This window comes from Manis pentadactyla, chromosome 15, assembly GCF_030020395.1.
Source record: "Manis pentadactyla isolate mManPen7 chromosome 15, mManPen7.hap1, whole genome shotgun sequence".
NCBI lineage: Eukaryota > Metazoa > Chordata > Mammalia > Pholidota > Manidae > Manis > Manis pentadactyla.
In genome coordinates, this window is record NC_080033.1 from 63,758,804 (window position 1) to 63,774,771 (window position 15,968).

The 15,968-nt window shown below is 41.6% G+C and overlaps 1 long non-coding RNA gene across 1 annotated transcript; it reads left to right on the forward strand.

Moving 5' to 3' along the window:
• Positions 1-2,571: 2,571 nt before the first annotated feature.
• On the forward strand, positions 2,572-9,966 carry LOC130681035 (uncharacterized). Its single transcript, XR_008994077.1, has 3 exons — positions 2,572-2,822; positions 8,152-8,291; positions 8,676-9,966. It is a non-coding gene; the product is annotated as an uncharacterized LOC130681035 (long non-coding RNA).
• The last annotated feature ends 6,002 nt before the right edge of the window (positions 9,967-15,968 follow it).

Consider the following 15,968-nt stretch of genomic DNA (forward strand, 5'->3'; position numbering starts at 1 on the left):
TTAGGTTTTGTCCTAGGTCTTTTTCCTCTTTACATTCTGGAACAATCCATCATTTTTCTCTTCTCACCCACTTTTCACACACAGTTTTTTCCTTTCATCCTTATTACTTCTAAGTAGTTTTTATTACATACATTGACTAGAATTCTTCACCCTTAGAATCCTTAATTTCTAGTGAAATCTAAGAAGTTAGCAATTATGGACTGTTACACTAGCATTCTTCAGATTGGCAAATTTATAAATATATTTCATAATTTCTAAAAGTACATTCTTCCTTACAGTAAGTTTTTCAGTGTGACACAAAAAATGTTTAATAATAGACCCAAATATACTTAGTTTCTCTGTAAAAGGAAGCCAAATGTGGATAAACTTAAGTTCAGTAATGTTTCAGTATTTTATCTTATTTGGAATTAATCTAAACATTCAGAGAATATCCATCATTTAACTTATCTTAGTATAACCTTAAGGTTTCAAGTTATCAAAAATGTTTTGGAAATTATTTTTAAGTAGACATACAATAAAGCCTAATTCTTACTGAAAAGTATATAAATGTTTATCTTACATTTATTTAATTCACTTGTTCTTAACAAATATTTTTAGATTGCTCATGAAAATTCATGAAATATTAAATAGCTATCATCTGACAAATTCTGTAACAGAGACAACATAAACTTGACTTTTAGTAAACCTAGGTACAATAAAAGTATCATACTTAGTGCTTGATAATGCTGAGACATGCCTGTTTTAATTAAACCAACAAATTTAAACTAGCTTTTATTTTCCTAAGATTATCCAGATCACATGAACTTGCAAAACATTTGGTTTCTTTATTTCTGAGAGCATGCTTGATTTATATAAATGTCTATCTGTCTTTAGGCCTTTAAATAGAACTCTTTACAAATTAATTTTCGCAATACCATCAGGAGGTAGAAAAATATGCACATGTACAACATACATACATAGATATACATAAACATATGGTGCAGAGATCTAATAGCTTTCATTTAAAAATTTTAGCCATGAGACAAGTAATGCCAACCTCTCTAGTTTATAAAAGAACGGTTTGATCCAAATTGTGTTTCTGGCATATAGAATAATTAAGGTTACCTGATCAGATGACTAAAACTTTTCCTGAAATATGCAGAACAGACTTCTAAGATTTTTCATTCACTTAATTCCTCAAATACCTTTATTTTTTTTCTGACACAAGAGTTACCTCCCTGTAGCTTGCATTTCAAGAGATGGTTCTGGGTTCCTAGAGAAGACCAAGCCAAACACTGAAATCCCAAAGGCACAGAGAAAGGATATAAACGTTTCCAAGAAGGTTTTTGTTGCCTAAATCCAAGAATTTTATCCAGATACTGTAAAATAATATCTGCAAGCCTTTTGAGATAAATAGAAGAGGTTTTCGGATTCGTAAAAAGATAGGGGGCTTTGAATTGTTTCTGGAGTTGTTTCTAGGGCTGCATTTGCATTCTTGCAAAAACTTGATTTGTAAGACAAGTGCATTTGTTTTTAATTCCTCAGCGATTCTCTTTGCTACCTGAATATCATATCAAGATTCTGACTCAGCCATCCATTATCTTCAGTTTGCTTCTTTATATTAGGGAGAAGATATTCAACTAAGATGGAAATTTAAAAATTCCTATGTTCTAGATTTAGAGCTGTGTGTCTTCGGAATGTTGTCGGCTTCAGAATGGTTTTCTTCCCCTCTGGGTGCATACTTTCATGCTAGCGTAGGGGAGAAGGCCTTTAAAAAAGTTCCTATCAGGTTCTTAATACCAGCTTATAATGTGGTCAACTTCTGACCATAAAGCTACTTAAAAAAAAAATTATTTTGAATTTCTTATCAGGTTTCACCCAGAACAAACAATAAATATTCCTGGCAGTATTGAACAATCTCATGGTCACAGAGAAAGTACCAGACAACATTTCCAAGGGACACAGAGAAGGTCCTTGAAGAAGGTGCAAAAGATACTGTTAACCAAGATCCAGAGACACTCCCAGGTAACCAAAAGAAGGACAATTCCCTGAGAACTGGCCACATGGGGCAGGACCCTAGCCACAAATGGGGTACAGCCTGCACTTGTTTTCAGTCGTATTTGGGGGCGCCCAAACTGAGGGTTTGCCAAGACAAATTCTCAGGACATAAAATGAGACAAACAAGAAGGAAATAGCTGACCTGGGAAAGAAAGTTTTGACGACTAATGTTTTTTCCTGCCAATCTGAATTTGGAAAGGAAGGGATGATATGAAATTTTACCTTTCTCCCTTCATGAGACGCCACAGAGAGAGAGGTGTCAGGGAGCGTGATGTTGGTAAGAATTCTTACCTTTGCTGCCCTCTGACACGTAATTCAAGTGCTGGCTCCAGAGTGAGTGGGTGTCCCCGCAGGTCTCATCCTGGTCACCAGAAACCTAGAGGAGGGAAAAGTAATTTTCCCTCTACCCTTTATAGTGGGTGTCTTCCTGAGACCCCTTTTTCTCAAGAGCACCTTGTAAATGGATAAGCTGCTTGTCTAGCTTTAAAGTTGTGCACTGTGGCCACTGTAATTAAGGATTACCTTTGGTAAGGTGAACCTACTCATGCAGGCTTAAAATTTTATTCACTTGAGGGCTCACACTGGCTCGGGTCTGGCTTAAGTCAGAATCAGTCTGACCCAGGACCCCGTCTGGCTTCTAAATCGGAACCGTCCAAGCCTGGAACCAGTCTGACCCTGAACCCATCCGGTTTCTAAGTCCTACCCAGTCCTACTCTAGCCGGTTTTTGGACCCACTCCAGAAAAAGAGGTGCTCCAGTTTTGCGGAAGCTCATGAGCAAAACCTGGTGAGCTGGGTCCAGGGTGCAGGAGAGACCTGCCCGCCACCTGCACAGGCAGCGAGGATGCCGGAAGCTCTTGGGGCTCAGCAGGTACGTCTGCCTGGTGGCTCACTGCTCCTGGGGTCTGTCGGGGTCGCCCTCGGTTCCCCTCTGACACCACAACTATTCAACGATAAACTGAGGCATAATAGAAACATCTTAAAGAGTTTATTTGAGCAAAAATGGACTGGAATTGGGTGGCAGCAGTCCAGAATCGGAGCAGGTGCACCCCACCAATGCTAGCTCGGGGAGAGGCTTTTTCAGGGAAAAGCTGGAAGCAAAGTAAGGCAGTTATTGATTGGCTGGGGCTTGAAGCCTGGTTGGCCTATGTGATTGGTTGTCCTTAATGTTCCAATTTTGTAACCTCGAGGCATTTACAGGCTTAAATTTTGGTTTGCTGAAGTAAAACTGCCATGGCTTTAGAGCCACACCAATCCAACAGCCTCCTTGCTTAATTAGTTTAACACCATGCAACGTAAGTGAGGTCCTCCAGGGTTCTGTGCGCCGTTTTCCTGAATGCTGAACCTGCGAGGGGGTCATGGGAGCCCCCCAATATGTAGTAGGTCAGGAGAAAAATGTCAGTTCCTGGTCACCCCATTGGTGGCTGACGCCCAAAGTGGGGCATTCTCGTGGGACCACATAAGGCTGAGTCCTCCTGAGTCGATCATTTGACAGGAAAAGAATGTCTCTAGCTTCATTTCTGGAATATAAAGTTAAACTGAGTGTACACCCACAGGCAGAGAGAGAATTGGAACGTGGGCAGCCTGTCTTTTCTGTTGTTTCTTGCTGGCGGGAGAGTTTGCGGTAGCCCACGAGGTGCACAGAGCCAGCCAGTGGAGGGGCTTCCCAGAAGCCACAGAGAGTGACTGCACAGGCTGGGCTGACCCCTGGAGGGGCTCCTCGTGGTGGGCGGTCCTCCTTTCACCAGCACCAGCTTCTCTGAACTCCCTCGGGTGGCTCCTAGTGGCCAGGCCTTTCAGCCCTTACTCAGCGTCACCAGCCCAGGGGCCTGCCTGCCCGTGGAGCCAGACTGGTCCATGTCCAGCCCTTCAAGCTGGATCCCACTCTCCTCTTCTCAATGGGTCCACACCTTGGAACTGGACAGCTTTTCTTTTTAAATTATTCAAATATCAAAGGGTCTGATTACATTCCCTTTCTCAAGCACTAGAAGCTCTATCTCCTTCCAAAAGACAGTTGGAGCGCTAAAGCAGCCACAGGCATATGTAAACAAAGGTGCTTGGCTTTTCCAGTGAAACCTTTTTTACAAAAACAGACAGCTGGCAGATTTGACCTGCAGACTGTAGATTGCCAACCTCAGATCTAGACAGAAGCCCAAATGACTGCCTTTGTGCCACACTGATTAGTAAGGGGGTATTATTATTATTTTTATCAAAGGGCTTGTGTTTCATTTAATTGAACATGATGTACATTGGTCTTAAAGTACTGCTCACTTAAAATTCTCTGTATTTACTGAATTTTATTTTTCTTCCCCTGTCCTTATGTCTGTTTGTTCAATTGCATGATTTGAACATTGTGCATGATTTGTACATTGCCTCTCCCACCCCACTACTTTTAGTCACTTACTATTTTAGTTTATTAACAGAGCAGTTCTAATATGACAAATAAAACAGGTAATTGGTTATTCTTAATGATGTCCTCATTCTAGTAACAGATCCTGTAAAAGCATACTTAGAGTATCCAAAGTTCATTGGTAATCACACCAGTGTAATAGGTTTTCATCAGGGGTAACTGCATTTTAAAATTCTGTTCTGCATAGTTTCAGAGTATAAGGAAGATTGCCCTTTTATGAGTACTTCTATAAAAATGTTTCTTAGAGGAACTCGGTGCATACCTCAAACTATTCGGGGTTTCCCATCTGTTCAGAAACCATTGAAACATTTAACAAATCCTTAGCTAAGTCATGGGGCTTGAAGTTTTGGAAGGTGGTCACGAGCTCTGAGCCATGATGGGTTCTGCTGCTTATTTTTGCTAACTTGCTCTAGTTTGTACATACTTCTAGTGAGGTTGTGGAGATGAAATGATGGGGTAACCAAGAAAACAGGTGCATAAAAGCCATTTGATAGATCCTTGTCTGAAGCTGAGAGGAGATTGGAAGGAGAACTAATGTTGGTTTGAGAAACTCCTGGTTCTTGTATGGGGTTTGCCACGGGTTCACTGAGTGGCTCAGAGAAAGTTACATCTCTTTTGGTCTCAATTTTCTTGTCTCTCAAGGGCAAACAAGACCAGATCTCTAATACTCCTTGGGCCCCTGTTTTAATGATGTATTCTGCACAGACTCCCAGAGTGGGTAGGTATGACCTCATGGTCATCATTTGGGAGTAGTGTTTCTCAACTTGTTTTCATTATCACCCCTGAAGGAGTCTTCTTAGACATTTTTTTTTCCTGATTGCAAGACCACCCCTACCCCCCCCCCACCATGTAACCTTCTCTCAGTTTCCCCCATGGTATTACTTTACATAACTGCAGTACAACTTGAGAACCAGAAAATGGAATAATGATCAAATTTGGGTTGAGATGCCAAGAAACATACAAATAAAAAAATGTTGGCAGACTCCACATTTTCAACCCTACTGCTGCCAGACCCTACCCCACAAAGACAACTAAGCCTGGGTTCTGCCCCTGAAGACTTCTAACCTCATGATGCGTCCATAGTTCAGAGAAAAAAGTCTCATGTACCTTTGGCTCAGGAGAAATGATGGAAAATGCCAGCCCTAATAAGCTGTTAGTTGCCTTACTCTTTCATTAACTGACATTTCATATGCCTTTATTATGTTCAGAGAGTTGTAAGGGAAACAGAAGTATAAATATCCAGAGTGATTCCAGATAATGCCCTAGATACTCTGCCCTCAGAGAGATGGGGCACCACCCCCACTCCTTAGGTGTGGGCTGCACAGTGACTTCCTTCTAGAGAAGACAGTATGGAAAAGGGGCAGGGGAGAACAACTCCAAGGAGGGGAAACCTGACAAACAGGACCTCAGCCAGGTGGTCAAGGTCACCATCAACAGTGATAAGTCATGGTGATAGCAGGCACTCCGGATGTGGTGTGATGGGAATGGCACTTTACCTCTGTGGTCTTTTTACCAAACATCTATAATTCCAGACTAATCATGAGAAAGATATCAGAGAAATCCCAGATGCGGGTAATTCTACAAGATACTTGATCAGCATTCCTCAAAATGGTCAAGGGAAATCAAAACAAGGAAAGTCAGTCTAGAGGACATAAGGAGAAATGACAAGTAAATGTGGCATCCCAGGTGGATCACAGGACAAAGGACATTAGGAGACATTTGAGTAAATAGGAATAAACTTTTGGACTTTAGTTAATAATATTGTATGAATATTGATTATTAATTTGTCTCAGAGAAAAAGAGGGAATTTCTCTAGAAATATGACTTCAAGAACTCTTTCCAACAAAGGAATGTCTTTCTGCAGATTTGTGTTTTAACCAACAATCTCTCTTATCAAGTTTAAAGGGACTCAGGGATAACATGACTGAAAATCTGGACAAAGCCCAAATCCTTATTTACAGTTATGTCAGCTTTTGTCCTCATCTGTTTTTTTCCCCAAAGTGAATAAGATAGAACAAAAAATGTATGCAAGGGTGGAAAACAGGTTCTGGAACTAGGCTGGTTCCACCGTTTGGTGCGTGTATAACCCAATTTCCTCAACTTCTGTAAGCCTCAGTTTCCTTGTCTTACACAGGGATAATAATGCTTCCTGTTAGGCTTTTATACATTGCGTATGATCAGATCTTCATCCATATGATTACTCAATATAGTTTACCTTACTCCACTGTATCTCAGTTCCCTTAACTGTAAAATGTCACTAATATTAGTAACCACTTCAAAGTGTATTGTAGGAATTAGTTCAGAATAATATATACAAGATGCTTGGCCAATGCATGGTACCCATTACATATTTAATAAATACTAGCTTTCATTGTTTCAACTTCATCTCTGTAGCCCTGGATAGAAATACATATTAGCAATTGAATCTAAAAGTCAAGTAGTAGAGGAAAATGCTGTAGAGCCTTGGTTCTTAACTGGGGATGATTTTACCCCAGAGACCTTTGTGGCTATCATACTTGGAGGAAAGTGTGCTATTGGCATCCAGTGTGTAGAGGCCAGGGATTTCTACTGAACATCCTGTGATGCACGGAACAGCACCTATGCCATCCCCAAGAAAGGATCATCTGGGCTTCAATGTCAGTAGTGCTGAGGCTGAGAAACCCTGGGCTGTTCAGCGGGTCTCAAAGTATGTTTCCTAGACTGGCAGCATCAGCATAATCAAGGGCTAGTTGAAATTCCTCAGGACCCACTCCAGGGCCTCAGGGTCAGATACTGTGGAGGGCGGGGACCAGCACCCTGTGCTTTAATATGCCCTTTGGATGATCCTGTTCAGTAGAGTGTGGGAGCACTTCAGTGGCATGCGAGATGGATGAATCATAGAAATTCCACTCACTGATTAATCTGTTTATGAAGGAGTGTGTGGCTCACATTGCAAACCCAAGCTGGGACCGTAGCTAAAGGCTCATTTTCTCCTTAAAGATAGTATAGAATAATTCAGAGAAGAAAACTTCTGACTTCATGAGTTGCTAAGGTAGAAAAAGCTACCTGATGGGTTAAATGTTCCACAGATCAGGAAAACAAATTGGAAGAGATACAGTAATTGGTACAATTTAAGCAAGAAAGGGAATCTGTTCAATTTTAACATTGTGAAAACAAGCATTAAAATAATTAGGTGAATTCAAGGAACATGGGAGTTGTTGGTTATTACCCAACTGCCTCTACTGTTACTTTATATATATTTATAACCATCCACTCACTGACTCGCTGAGCTTTTATTGAGTTCCTATTATTTTCTAGGTACTATTCTAAGCAGTGGGAATGGGAAGATACCATTTCTTCCAACCCCTAAAACAACAATTCACATTCTTTATGGCATTCCACAGCTGGTGCATGATCTTGAGGGAAAGGGTTTCCTGTGGAATTTGCAGTTATCTATCTGTGTTCTCTCCCTGCTGGATTAATGGTAAGATTGCTTTGTTCTTGAAGTTGGAGCTGATTTTCAGTCCTGGACTGTTTTTGACTTTTCAACACAGACAGGTTAAGAATTTATAGGCTGAATTGTGTCCCCCACCAATTTATATGTTGAAGTCTAACCCCCAGTACCTCAGATTGCAACTGCATTTGGAGATTGAGTATTTAAAGAGGTAATTAAGGTAAAAAGAGGACATGCATGTGGCTCTAATACAATGTGACTGTATCCTATAAGGAGAGAGACACAGACCCATGTAGAGGGAAGCCCATCTGAGGACACAATGAGAAGGCGGCCATCTGCAAGCCAAGGAGGAAGGCCTCGGGAGAAACCACCACCACCAGGACCTTGACCCTGGACTTCCAGCCTCCAGAACTGTAAGAAAATTAATTTTTGTTATTTAAGCCACTCAGTCTGTGCTATTTTGTTATGGGTACTTAGAACTAATACATGAGATAACACAGTTTGGCTAGTGGTAGCAGTCACAATTGGAACTTAGGTGTCCACTTTATCATCCCGTACCTTCAACTCTTGGATTTGGGCCTAGACTCACAGTTAGAGATTGCACCCTTTTTATCTTGCTACGCCCAGAGCATAACACCATGCCTAGCACATACTAGGCACTCAGTCCATGCTGGTTGAAATAAAAAGCAATAACTGTGTGAGTTAATCCATGCTAGACCTGGGGTCAGCATCAACCAGAAAGCACTGCCATGTAATTCTTTTTCTTCACAACTTCCCTAATCTGTTAGCCTCGCCAGGTGCCCACACTAGAAACCCAAGCCCACAACCTCTACCTGGATCTCTCTGCTTATGGGATTGAGGTTACTTCTGTAGCAAAGGAATCCCCAGAGTCCCAACAAGCAAACAACTTGGTTTCCACCTGAAAATCTATGGAACCTTCTGCTACCGATAGATTGCTTTGGCATGTCCAGCTTCCGATTCCGGTGTTGTTAAGAGTTCTCTGTCATCCTCTCAGCTCCTTGGTAAGTACGGAGAGACCAGGGTAGGGAAGTATTTGGTTTCTGTCATCTAAGAAACTTTAAGTACTTTAAACTTTACTTCTTGTGTTTTCATTTTCAAATAAAGATTGTCATCAATAATGCTATTATATAAAAATACGTAAGCAGCATTTATTGATTTCTAAAGAGAAGTTCTATAACTCTAAGCCAGAGGTTTAAAAAAAAGTTTCCAAACACACTATTGATAAATCCACTCAATTGTCATATTCCTAAAGGACAAATTTCCTGAAATTTGAATTAGATCCTTTATTTTTTAGTGATCTATTGCTGTGTAACAAATGACCCCTGAAATTATGGGCTTAAAACAACACTTACATCACAGTGTCTGTGGGTCAGGAATCCAGGTGTAATGAAGCTGGTTTCCTATGGTTCAGGGTTTCTCACAAGGCTGCAGTGAAGAGGTTGGCCAGGCCTGAGGATATCTCAAGGCTTAACTGGGGCCCTTGTGTGTGCGTATGTGGGTGTCACTCTGTTCTCAAGCTCATTCACATGGCTCTTGGCAGGAGGTATCAGATCTCTGCATGCAGACCTCACCGTATGGCAGCTAATGACATGGCAGATGGCTTCCCTCAGTGTGAGGAAGCAGAGAGGAGCAAGGCTGAACACACAATATGGAAGCCACAGCCTTTGTATGACCTAATATTGGATGGGCAGTCCCATTCCTTCTGTCATGTTGTCCTCACTGGAAGAGAGTCGATCCACAGAGTCCAGATTCAAGGGCTGCGTATGACACGAGGGCATGAATACAAGGAGATGGGGATCACTGGGGCCACCTTACAGGCTGCCTTTCATACCCTATGAGCATTAAGTCAGGGGTGTGCTTATTTAACACAACATTATTATTATGACTAGACTAAATAGCTCAAGAGCATATTGGATTTTTTTTCCTGGGCTTATTGTTAACAAAAGTTATTAAGAATGAAATATTTGGGGGGAAATATAAAGGAAAAGGGAGGAAGGGAATGAATCTTCATTCCCTCATATGTACACACTTCTGTTTTTGTCTTCAGTTCTCATGCAAATACATAAAAATGTTTATATGGTTACAGTTATCTTGTAAAGTCTTTGGTACCCCATTTTTTTTTACACTTAGCAGTTTATCATAAGGAATAATCCACATTTCTAGAGGATCTTCATAATCATCATTTTAAAATACTGGAGGTTTTATTATCCCAAGATCATTTGCTCTCCAAGTGAGGCCTTAAGCCCCTTTCAAAGGTAACCAAAATTGTGTTATAAATGGAGGAAAAACTGTAGCTGTAAATTATAAGAGTAAGTTTATTGAATGTGATATTTATCCAGATGTAGGCCATCATAGCAACTTCACTGAATCATAGGATAAAAAATGAATCAAATGTTAATCTTGGGGGAAGGGATGGTTCATTTTTTTCCTGTAAGATTATATGATGTCCTGCCCGTCACCATTGACTTACACATCAGGAATGTAAAGAAGATCTCATATGCAAAAACAATATTCAAGAACTTTATGAATTTTTTAACAGTGGCCTTTTTCTAGCCCTTTAGTCCAATTTTTTTTTAAATGCCCGTATTCATCCTTTATCCAACTCAGTTGTTAACTGGTGTACGTCTGTGCATCCTTTGCCTTTGTGATGGAGGCCGTTCTCTGCAATCACCTACACTAATTTTATGATAGCCTGTGCTTTTGGAAAGATTTGCAGTTCTGCTTTGTGATCAATTTACATTGATTGTATTTGCATTATATTGTTAGAAGCTCACTACAGTTGACTATCAGACCAATCAAAAGATATTGATGGTGGGGGATGAAACAGAAGCTACTGTTAATGAGGAGGGATGTTTAAAGGGTATTTTATAGGTTCTAAATTCATTATTGAACAATTTCTTATCATTATTTTTTCCCCTTGGAATTATACTTCTCTCCTTTGGCTGCTCACTGTATTTTGATGCCAATATTTCTTCTAATGAATTTCCTTCTGTGGAGGCACGAAGAGGGTGGGTGGCAGACATTCTTAGATGCCTATAAAGCCTCTCACGTTGAGCATCAGCAGCGCGCCAGCACACACGTCTGCACACAGCCCAGCTTCTTTCTTGCTGAGACAGTCATGGTTGCTTTGTGGGCCGCTCCTTGGCCTCAGGGGTGAATCTCCTGTGGTCTTGGTCTAGCTGGAGTCTCAGAGTGCCATTTCCCTGGCCAATGATAAGTTCCAGGATGGGCATGTGGCACAATTCTGGCCACTGAGGGGCGTTCCAGAAGACTTCTCTCACTCTTGAGCAGGGGGACAAGAAAGGGATGTTCTCTTTTTCTGGGTCTGGATATTATCTTCTCACTTTAGAACCCTGGCAGCAATATTGGAACCATGATGGAGTCAGTGAAAGCAGACCAGCCAAAGCCCTGGCGAGAACAGCATGATGAAAGGATAAAAAGAACCTGGGCCCTTGAATTAACCACCCTGAAACCTCTAAGTCAGGCACTTTGGATACCAGGGTTACCTTTGTCCTAGCTCTATAACCGATGCATTAACTGCATCTGAGAGCATCCCTGGTGATGGAGTGTGTGCACCATTTTAACTCCTCTTTGGAGAGCAGCAAGGGTTTACTGAGCACCTATTATGTGCTGGGCATTATGCTGAGCTCTAGGGATACAGTGCTAAGACATCCCTGCCTAATGTCACTGACATCCCATTGGGTGAAACAGACATTAAATGACTGACTCATTTAAAATGATTTTTTAAAAACTGAAATAGAAATAACATAAGGAGAAATATAGAGTAAGTGAACTATAACTAAAAAGAAAGTTATGGAGGGCTGGGAAAGCTTCCTAGATTTCCTATATTTGTGCTAAGCCTTGAGAGACTAGGCTCAGATCTTAACTAGGGCCAGGAGGAATTGTGGGGCAGGGGGGATTTGGTCAGTAAAAACAGCATGTATGAAGGCATTTAGGTGGCCAAAAACCACCGTGGTTATAGGGCAAAGTGAAAATGTTGTTGGCAGCAGCCAAGTTTGCAAAGAGGCAGACAGGAGGGGCCAGATCATGCAGGCAACATAGGCCATGTTTAGGACTTTGTTCCCATCCATCTGTCCTCATCCCAGCACACACGACTTGAGTCGATCACAAAGAAGGCTCAGTAGGAGAAACAGCCCTTGACTTACCGGTGGCCGTGACAAATCAGTCCCTGGTTACTTAAGACAACTGAAAGAGATCCAGAGCACCAATGGTGTTAGGCTACAGTTGATCTGACTTGGCCATATCCTATGGAAATGTGCTGGTTTGACTCTGGTGTGCATGCTGTTCAGGAAAGGCAAGCTCTTCCCAGGCAGTTGAAACCCACCAAGTCTGGTGTGTGGAATGTTTGGCTGCCAATCTGGAAAGGCTGCCCATAGGCACTAAGAGACCATCTCTCAGGACCATCTTGGTCTCCATCATGGGAGTCAGAGTGCATAGGTTTGAATGCACTTGGCTGCAGCAATTGTACAGCCTTTACAACATGGCCCCTATTAGAAGGACATTGATTGATTACTGTGACCTAACAGTGTCATCCAAGTCCCAGGTTCTTATTCACCTGTCCTGCCATGTTAAGTGTGCTAGCAGTGTTTTCCATCATATTCCCAAGAAGTCTGCCTCAATTCTAAGCACCACATTTTCACACCACAGACTTCCAAGTAGAAGGCAAACTCTCTTTTCCAAAGCCTCTCACTTTTCACAAAGGAAAAATTTCCCAAAAGCTCCAAGACGACTTCCCCTAATATCTCATTGGACTGACCAAACCCTAACAAAGCGAATGGGTTGCCTTGATTGATTTGAGTGATACAATTTAATTCCTAGGGTGGTGCACACTGCTGCCACATAAATGCAGGTTCTGTTAGCAAGGAGGAAGGGAATAGCTATCAGCAGTTATCCCAGAGTCTGCCCTAGCATGAATCCTAACTCACCGGCAGAAACTCTTCACCTTGGAAGTTCCTTTTACTTTCCAGCAGAAGACCCTGTCTCTGAGGCCAGTATCCCCTGTGGAATGTATTTTCAGCTTACCTTCCAATTCCTTTTTTTTTTCATCTTTCTTTAGCTCTTGGTGCTATAACACAGAGCTGTGTTGTTTATTAGGTGTGGGCAGTTTCCAACCCCCTACACCCAGCATCATGTTAGAGGTGTCTACAGGAGAAAATTTCTCAAGTTAGCTCAGAATTTAATGGGCAGGGGCTGCATATCACCCAGCTAATCCATAAAATCTTTAAGCCAAATTATCCATATGTAAGAGAAGTTAATTTAGGCGCCCTCTTCATCAAGGGTCTGCCAAAGAGAGCCTTAGATCAAATATTCTCAATATGCTATCTGAATTTAATGAAAATCCATCTACCTTTATTTTTTGTGTGATGTGCTAACAAAGAGAGGAACTTCCCTTGGGATGGACATAGAGAAAGAAATAGAGTTGTGTGCAGGAGGCAATAAATCTACCTTTTTCAGCAGATTATAAATTCCTTAGGGGCAGGGACCACATCTTAAGAGGCAGCGTAACATTATGGTTAAGAGCTGGGGGCTGGTGTCAGAGGCCAGTTCTGCCACCTCCTGTGTGATCTTTGCCTACCCTCCTTCCTCAGCTCATCTCAATAATGAGGAGAGAAAAAAATAGGTGGTTCTTTCACAGGAAGGACTGTCAGAAACAAATTTATCTATGTAAAATTTACATAAAATCTTAACCACTTTTGCAACACGGAGCACTTTGGAAGTCTGATGAATCCTCCAGAACCCTTCTCAGGATTATGTTTTAAAATGCATAAAATAAATGCATGGGATAACAAAAAAACTGATACTGAAATATAGTTTCATAGTATTTCCAAAATATCTGTGATACAGAATATATGTACTGTCTTAATAATGCATGATATAAGATCTAAGTTCCTTTTTTAAAATTGAAGTAGTTTTTTAATTGAGATAAAATACAGTATATTATATGGGTTTCCTGTGTACAGCATAGTCATCTGACAATTGTATACATTACAAAATGCTCACCTCAAGTATAGTTACCATCTGTCATCAGACAAAGATGTCACAGTATTATTGACTATATTTCCTGTGCTGTACATTACCTTCCCATGACTTACTTATTTTTAATTGGAATTTGAGCCCCTTATCCTCTTCACCTCTAAGTTCTAATAAGTTGGTGAATTTCAAAGAAGTGATGGGCACAAACAGTGGTTTGAGGGTTTTGCAACTACTGTCACGTCATGTGAAAATACCCTGATTTTTATTGGAGACAAAGTCATGGGACACTGGTGTCACTTTTTTCAGTTAGAGGTTGATCAACACAGAGTTAAGAACCACATATAGATTGTACCTAAGCATTGTCCTTATTATTACTTCCTTTACAAACAAAACTTTCAGTAACTGCTTAGTTATCATGTCTACTTAATTCATCAGCACCCATTGTGAGGAACTTAGTTTCTTGGCCTGCTGTTAAAATCATGCTGGGAAATATTTTTGTCAGCCTGCACGATGGATATTCTGACCCAGGTTCTCTGGTCTGCTGGCCTCTCCCTGTGGATAATGGAGACCATCTTCCACCAAGCGTGCAACGCTCTCACAATGGACACTGAGCCCCATGTGGGGGATGCACGGTGTCTCCAGTACGCACGGCTTCCCACGGCAGGCACCTCCGACTACATTCATGGTGAAGGCAGTGGGCACCATGGAGGGAGAAGCAACTCGCATGCTCAGCTTTGACATGGGTGGGGTTGTGTACGTGGCTGTGCAGGGGCGGTTTCTGAGTATTTGTTCAGAATGTACCCCTGAGGATCGAAGTGGGGGAGTAGAGGGGAGAGGTAACAAGGGCACAAGTAGGGCCAGCAGGTTCAAGGGGCTGTCTTCCTGGGCAGATGATAAATTCCTTAAGGGTAGGGACCATGTCTGCAGAGGCATTATGACATCCTGGTATGAGTTGGGGCATGCAGAACTCTGCTATTTGCCGCTATTAATACTTAACTTCTTACAGCCTCTGTTCTCACAACTGTATAAGGAGAAGTTTTAACAGTGTACATTCTTCATAGAGTTGTGGTGAGCTTCAGTGACTTTATGTGTCTAGTGTGCTTAGTGAGAACTGAGTAATATTAGCTCCTATTTCCCATCTCTTTAACCAGCTAGAGATTTTTCCTGGCTTGGCACAGAAAATGAGTATAGTAATTTCACAGTGATTTAAAACTGATGCAAAAAACAGAAGAAAGTTCAACAATTGAGTTAGTTACCTTTTTAGCGCACAGCTAATGCAGATTGGCACTGGAGACTGGTGTATGACCCGGCCTGTGGGGCTGGCTGCCTGGATGCAAATCCAAGTTCCACCACTTACGATCTGTAATTGAGTTAGGAAAGTTACTAGCCTTTTACATCTCATTGGCAACATAGAGAAAATAACAGCCTCTACCTCATAAGCTTTTTGTGATCATTAAATAACCCAAATATAGTTTTTAGTACAGGGCCTGCAACATTAACATCATTTGTTCACAGCTTTTTATATTTACTATGCAGCAGTCTCTGTTCTAAGCACTTCACAGGCATTCTCTCATGTAATCTTTACCTCACCCCCAAGAGGCAGGCATTAACATTATCCCCATTTTTCGGATGGGGAAACTGAGGTCTAACATATTACCCAGCCAATGCCAGAGCTGGACTTGCATGCACATACTGCCTCCAACTGGATGGCAGGGCTATGATGAGTGGTCACTGAGATGCAGAAAGCATCAGGACAAAGAAAAGGGCAAAGACGAGAAGATTAGGAATTTCTTTTTTTAGAGGAGATTTGTAGCTTGGAATGGGAAGGAAATAAATTATCCTCATGTTTTCAACTGATGACATGGAGGTCAAAGTTAAGATTCTTACCAAGTACCTTCTGCAAATAGGAGGTGATATGAAGGTTCAAGTACAGTCTCTTCCAGCTCTAGGACCCCTGGCACCTGGGCTGCCCCACTGCCACCTCTGTCCCACTCACACACACACACGGCAGTGAGGAACAGACCCACTACACCCCCCTCTGAACTCTTTTGTCAGAATTTAATTGCAGTTCCAAG